The sequence below is a fragment of the Apteryx mantelli genome, chromosome 4 (assembly GCF_036417845.1).
Source record: "Apteryx mantelli isolate bAptMan1 chromosome 4, bAptMan1.hap1, whole genome shotgun sequence".
NCBI classification, from domain to species: Eukaryota; Metazoa; Chordata; class Aves; order Apterygiformes; family Apterygidae; genus Apteryx; species Apteryx mantelli.
In genome coordinates, this window is record NC_089981.1 from 43,851,364 (window position 1) to 43,858,232 (window position 6,869).

The following is a 6,869-nucleotide window of genomic DNA, read 5'->3' on the forward strand; positions in this document are numbered from 1 at the left end:
CCACAAGAGATGCCCTTCTTCTGTAGAGCAGCTGTCACCACGTGGCATGTTCCTTGTAGCCACCTCTCTACATCTGTGCTGATTTGCAGCCTGCAGATGATGATAATGCTACCAGTTGATGTGGAGGGTGAATCAGCGGCAGAGCAAGGTGAGGAAGGGGTGCACATAGGGCATTGAGGCTGGAGGAAACTGTTGACAGGAGAACCAGTTGTCTGGGCAACAAGAGGATTCCCAGGAGCTGGTCTGATTTCCCCTGCACCCAGATGTATTTAGGTTCAATGGCAGGAACTGGCACCTTTCAAAGGATTTCCTTTTGTATCCCCCGCACCACACTCAATCTATACTTTCTGCCAAAGCTGAGATGGACTTTTCATGTGATGAGATGGAATAATGAGGTGGGTCTTAAGCAGGTCTAAGACTCCAAAAGCTTCAAGGAAATGCTGGAGGCACTGAAAGACTGTTCTTCCTTGAGAACACCTAATCCCCTTCAGATGAGAATCTTTAACCCTTGGTGACCCCAGAGCCATGAATCACCCACTAAAGGCCTGACCCTCAGCATGTGTGGCTGTCAGTTTAGCAATGGAAGAAGGGCTTTCTTTGTGGTTTTCAGTCAGGTACACTCTGTCTGCTTAGGACTTCAGAGAAAGACCATTTATCAACAATTTTTTCTACCCCATCTTCTCTGTATGACACCCCAAGCTCCTCACTGTGGCAAGAAGGTGAATGTCCAGCTTTGCATACTGATGATGCTATGTTACCAAACATGGGGTGATTCCTGAACTCCTCTAGGTCTCCCAACAAGCTCTGGCAGACAGCAAGCTGTTGGTTAAAGCAAACAGAGCTGTTCTCACACTTACGGCACTGCAGCACTGGGCTGGAGCCGCAGAGGGGAGGTGCTAATGGCACATATGGAAGGTATCTCCATCAGCATCTCAGGAGGGGCTAAGTGGTAGGAGCAAGACCTGAGGATGTACAGGAGTCTACAGTTTTGAACTATTTGAAAAATTAGCACTGGCTACCTGACACTAGGCCTTCCCTGGGGTGTTTTCCGGGAATGTTTTGAGGCTACAGAGATTGTGAGTTCAGCCTTGCTTTAGTGTCTCTCAGACTAATGTAGCACTTCTTGAACATCTTGGGCTGCCAGCAGTGCCATCATTCTGTTCTCTGTGTCTCATGTTCATACTCGAAAGTCCACCTACAACCCTTGCTTAGTTGGTACCAACTCTACTTGAGTAGCTGAGAAATGCAATTCTACACAAGACAAACTCGATCTGAGTAAGAAATTTTTTTACTTATCTTGCAGAGCTGAAAATAATTGAGAGAGAATAAATACATTATCCCATCGGGACCTGGGTTTTGGTTGCTATTTTTCTTTTCTTTTTGGGTTATTTTAAAAGCAGCTTTTTATTAAAATGAGCATCCAAGGGGTATTGTAAAGATTCCTGTTACATCCTGAGGGTCTTTGATCTTACAAACACAAGGAATACAATGAAAGAAGACTTCACGCAATTATATCTAGCCAAGGTTTCCGAGCTAAAAAAACAAAAGGCATGCTGTTCATTCCAGAACTGGCTTTTCTTTCATTGATGGTGATGTTGTGAAAATACTGAATGCCACTGTTTGGCTTCTCTCTCCTATCTACTGCTGTACATGATTTTAAGAAGAAAAAGGACATGAAGACTTTTCTGCTGTGAGAGTCAGGCTGTTTTCCTGATTCTAGCTGCAGGTTAAAGTTGCCTCTGAGTTTCATCTTGAAAACTGGCCCTTCACCAGATCTTGACTTTGGCCCCCTCTCCCCTCCCCCAGTGGCTGTACTGCAATTCAAAGAACATTGTGTAGACATACTACTGTTATATTTTAATGTAGCTTCACCAGCCACAATGGCAGAGAAGAATCAGCAGCAGAGCCTTATACAGCAACTATTCAAGACCATGTAGGACTCCAGTCACTTATCCAGATGACTAGCCCACACTGAAGCCTAAGGCCTCTGAGGAAGCTGTAGATGTAGAAAGCAACACCAGAGCAAACACTTCTCCTTGCACTGCAATACAGACATCTCATGATGTAGTCAGAGATGGGACAGAGGACAACAACACTGAGATAAATTTAGTAACAGGCTTTTCTTTCTTGTTTTACTTCCTGAGTAATACAGCTGCTTTGCTGAGACCATAAGTTGACCCTCTAACATATGTTAATGCTCACCTGCATTGTACCTTCTTGCTACTTCACTCTTAGAGGGGCATCACAACATCTACCGCCAAGCACCTTGCTTAGTCCAGCCAAGAAAGGAGGCCAGGCTCCCTGTCCCTCCTATAGTCAGTGAATAGAGATGGGCTTCTCCTAAGGGCAGCCAGAGCATTTCAGTGACATTTCAGCTCTGCATTACCCCCAAAAGGAGCCTCTTTCTCCCTTTGCTGCCTGCAGAGGCAGCCTAGGGAACCAGCTGCTCTTCAAGTCTATCACCAGAAAGTGCTTGTGTTTTTAGCAACACCATCAGCAGGACAGTGAATACTCTGAGCTACTTTCTGTCCCAAGTATGCTGTAAGAGAAGAATATGGGGCCTACCCATTCTTCTGCAGGTGTATTAACTTATCCAAACCCAGCTGATGCTGTGTTTTGTCTGAGCAGTTTTGGTATGAAAAGATCTGAAATAAACCTAAATGTAGCTTTGTTTAGGTTCTTTATTATTATGCATTATTTCTCTTTGCAAAGATCCCAGAAACTCTCTGATGCTCAAGTCCCTTTGAAGCTTAGGTAAGGACAGTCAAGGGACTTGCAATTTAAGAAAGTAAAGGTGGAATTTAGAGAATGGAGAAGATGAGTGACATAGATTTTGAATAGGCATGTGCTGTGTTTTGTAAGCATTTAGTACATTTAGAGGAGGCTTTCAAGAACACAGTAAGAGTGCTTAATGCCTACTTTCTTCTATTAGGTTGATTACCTTTGTTTTTAATTATGTAGGTTAAACACCATTATACCTGAATTTGCTATTCAAATTTGTATTTCAAGCATCCTGAGAGAAATAGTTCTCATACAGATTCTTCTCTTCTGTGGCTATTGCACTGTATGAGAATGTGTCATATCACCCTTTCTTATTACATGAAGATTTGGGCATGAATTGGCATTGGTGTGCTGGAGGAAAACAAGCCATATTAGGGCTTTAATCTCAGGTCCTATCTCTGGTGTCAGATATGTGTGACTCTACCCACAGAAATGAATAAATTTAGCCTTGCCAAGCAAGCAGCCTGAGCCCATTTCCATGCTGCAACACAGAGGGAAAACACATATCCTGGCTCTGTCCTGGCTCACACAACGAGCTGACAGCAAAGTCAGAAGCAGAAGCACGATTCTCAAGAATCCCACTCCACCTCTGTCTTCCCCAGACCGTTCTTTTATTGTCTTTGGGAACCCACCAGCAGGCAGGCAACAAATTATGCAGATAGGGAAGCTTTTAAAAACATGCTTCTAATTATTCACATGCCTGGTCAAAAGCCCCACACTTTTACTTGTGGTGAAAATGACTTGTCTTTTTCTTGGGGCCCTTTCCCTTCCTTATGCATTTATTTTTATTTCTTAGTCTTTCTGTCTTTCCTGAAAAAGAGAACTGGCTGTTTAAACATCATTAAAGCCAACTACTTTTCACAAAATATGTTTGCAGACATAACCCCATTGCACCAGGGACAAATACATCCTGGTCCCAGAGCTGTCATCACAACCATATGCTTTGTACTGTGTCTCTGAATGGATTTGTCCCAAGGTGAATACGGTAATGCTTTAAGGTAGTGTATTTGTTAAGTATTCTGTCAGGAGCATAAATCAGAATAAAACAAAATCATTTCTGCTGGGCAGATAGGATCCTAGAGCCACGTGAACAGCAGTCATGGGGGCCAAACATCACACTATGTCCCCTCCTTGGCAGCAAGAAGCTCAGGACCAGGTCCTGGGAAGAGGTTCCCAAACTAGCACTTGTAAGCCCCATCAGGGCCATGAATCCAGACATGCAAGCAGAAAGGGGGCTGCAGTCCCACAACTGAGGGCCAAAATAGAAAAGTCTGGGAGTCACTAGCATAATGTATTTTTCTAGATAGGTTGTTAAAGGCAGCCTGGCACCAACTTAGTCACCTCTCAAAAGATGGTATCTACTTTCTGTAACTTTGTGCTGCTTCAAAGAATTGTGACATCCTAGGTATCCAGAGTATTTTGTGTCTGGCAAAGCCAAGCCAATCTGTGCCTAAATCTCACCATATCATTTAAAGTTGGAGATGTGGCAGTTGGGCACATACCAGAAATAAGCAGCCACAAAGTCTGAACTCTCCCAAAGTTTGGGAGTACTCAGATCCCTGCATTTGCTTCAGTTTCCTCTCTGGCTTAAGCTGGGAATGTTTGTGCCAGCAACCTAGAGAAGAAAATGAAGTCCATTGCACACAGATGCTTGGCCAGCTGTCAGTAATGAAACACGTCTTTATCGTCCACAATTTTTGATTTAAGGAAAGGGGCAAAACTGCCCACAGTTTGCAGAGAAAATAAAATATATAAAAAAAGAAGCAAGCCCCAATGCTTAGGTTGTGAAACGCAGCTTCCTCGGGACAATAAAGACGTGTTTCATTATGGAAAGTGGCCGACCATCTGTGCACATTTGACTCGTATCCTTCAGATCTGGGAAGTAACAAGGCCAGTTTTACACTCACTTCTCTGACTGTGCTGACGTGTCTGACTTTGTAAACATTGCCAGCATTTTTGGAGTGAAGAACACATGCCTCTCACTCCTCTGGGCACGTTCCTTCCACACAGCACTTAGGAGCCCTCCTGCTTCCTTTCCCATGGGGCAGAGATATTTAGCATGCTGTGTATCTGTTATATGTTGCTCTGAATAGCTATTTCCTGTGTGACTGGCAGCCTCTAATATGGTTGAAATTATATCAGAGCAGCAATGTTCATGCTGTTTAAAGGGCATAGCATGACACGCTATCTCAGGTCTAAGTAATAATAGGCAGAACACACTTTGTTGGTAAAATCCTGCAGTGGCCCTGTGCTCACTGCTCCACTGTTTGCTTTGTTTGGACTGATTTTCAAGAAAGTGAGAGGTACTGGACTGACACACCTAGAGATGGGTGTTTTCTGTCTGTACAAAGTATATGGTAATGGCAGTGAAGATGTCTGTGGTGCCCCCGATCCACCAGCACTTCCTCTCAGCTGTCTGAAGTTGTGCAGTCTTTGCTCCTTGCCTCCTCTGTTGACACTGCCCTTAAGGCTCTTCGTTGCAATAAGGTTCTTTGAGCTGTGAATGCTTCTGTGTATGCACGTAAGTACCCCTGTGCTTCCCTATGGCTTACACCATGTGTTAGGTGCTGTACTGGCATATGCACACGTGCACAATGAGGAAGGCCCATGTCCAGCCTGGAGAACTGGTCTTCCAGAAGCAGATGAAGAGCAGAGAAAAAGGGAGATTCAACACAAGTGAAGAAGGAAGAAAGGGCTACCACCTTGTTCTATGTACTTGGACGTTTCTTTTTTGTATCAGCTATTGCAGCTGCCTCATGCAGACTTACTGGAGAGGGGCAAGGTGGGGGCCACTGCTCAGCCCCACTGTGAACTCCAGCCAGTGCCATGAGCAGCTGTGCTGCCACATGCAACTTTCTAGCACTGAATACAGGCTGTGTCTGCCTCTGCAAACCAACCTTCTACTTGACTGTTATTAGCTAGCCTATACTTGTATCTATTGTCTTAGAAATGTGCCAAAGGGAAAGGGTGGTGTTGTGGGAAGGGTATTTCATGTGCAATGTGCAGGATGGAGCTGAAGGTGAGATGTGCTGAGGTTGGCTCCATTTCTGGGGTCAAGTTCCTCATGAAAAGAAGGTTTCATCTCTTGTAACTCACCTGTTGAAGACCAAATCCTCATACAGATCTTCAGCTTTTATGATGAAAATAGGAACAGAAAAAGTATAAGCAATCCATGTATTTCCTGTTGCTCATGAGATGTATCCTCTTATGTTTCTGACTCACTGTGAAATCTATCTGTCCATCTATATCTGATGCTTTCTCTGGATATCCAAGTACCAAGAACTGCCACTGCTTAGGAAATAAAACCCTCCAATTTCAGGAGAGAAAGAACTCTTGGAAGAGTAATAGTTGTTACCTACCCACATGATTGAAGATATAACAAAGTCTACTTAGGCTTCTCCAAAATCTATCAAAGACAGCATAAAGACTCCAGCTGTGACCACCAGCCTTTAGATCAGATCCTAAATGAAGCCATGTGAACTATCTGTGGACAGAAGAAACACAGTCCTAAGTGCACAATGTGGCAAAAAGATATGCTTCTCAAACAGCAGGAAAACTGATTTAAAAGAAAGTATCCCAGAAAAGCAGAACAGAGCAGGCTTCCAGTGTGTCTGTTATCTACAGCTCAGAAAGAGTAATACAGTTCCAGGAGCCCTCATTTCTAAACATGACACGAGGAGCTGGAATTGGTGTTTACACAGTCATTTTAGGGAGGGGAGAGAGTTTAATTTCAACAGCGCTCCACCTACGTGTGTGCCTGGATATCATAATTGGCAGGTGCATGTAATCACAAAAACACCAATCAAATAATAAAAACATTAAGTTTGAGATCAAGATCAAAAGAATGAACCAAAACCTCTTCCCTGGCTCAGCCTGATGTGTCAGTCACACGCCTCCATACCTATGGCTTCAAGATTGTTGGAAGGGTGTAAAGAGAATGGGGCCAGACTATTTTCAGTGGTGCCCAGCGACAGAACAAGAGGCAATGGGCACAAACTAAAACACAGGAAGTTCCATCTTAATATGAGGAAAAACTTCTTTGCTGTGGGGGTGACAGAGCACTGGAACAGGTTGCCCAGAGAGGCTGT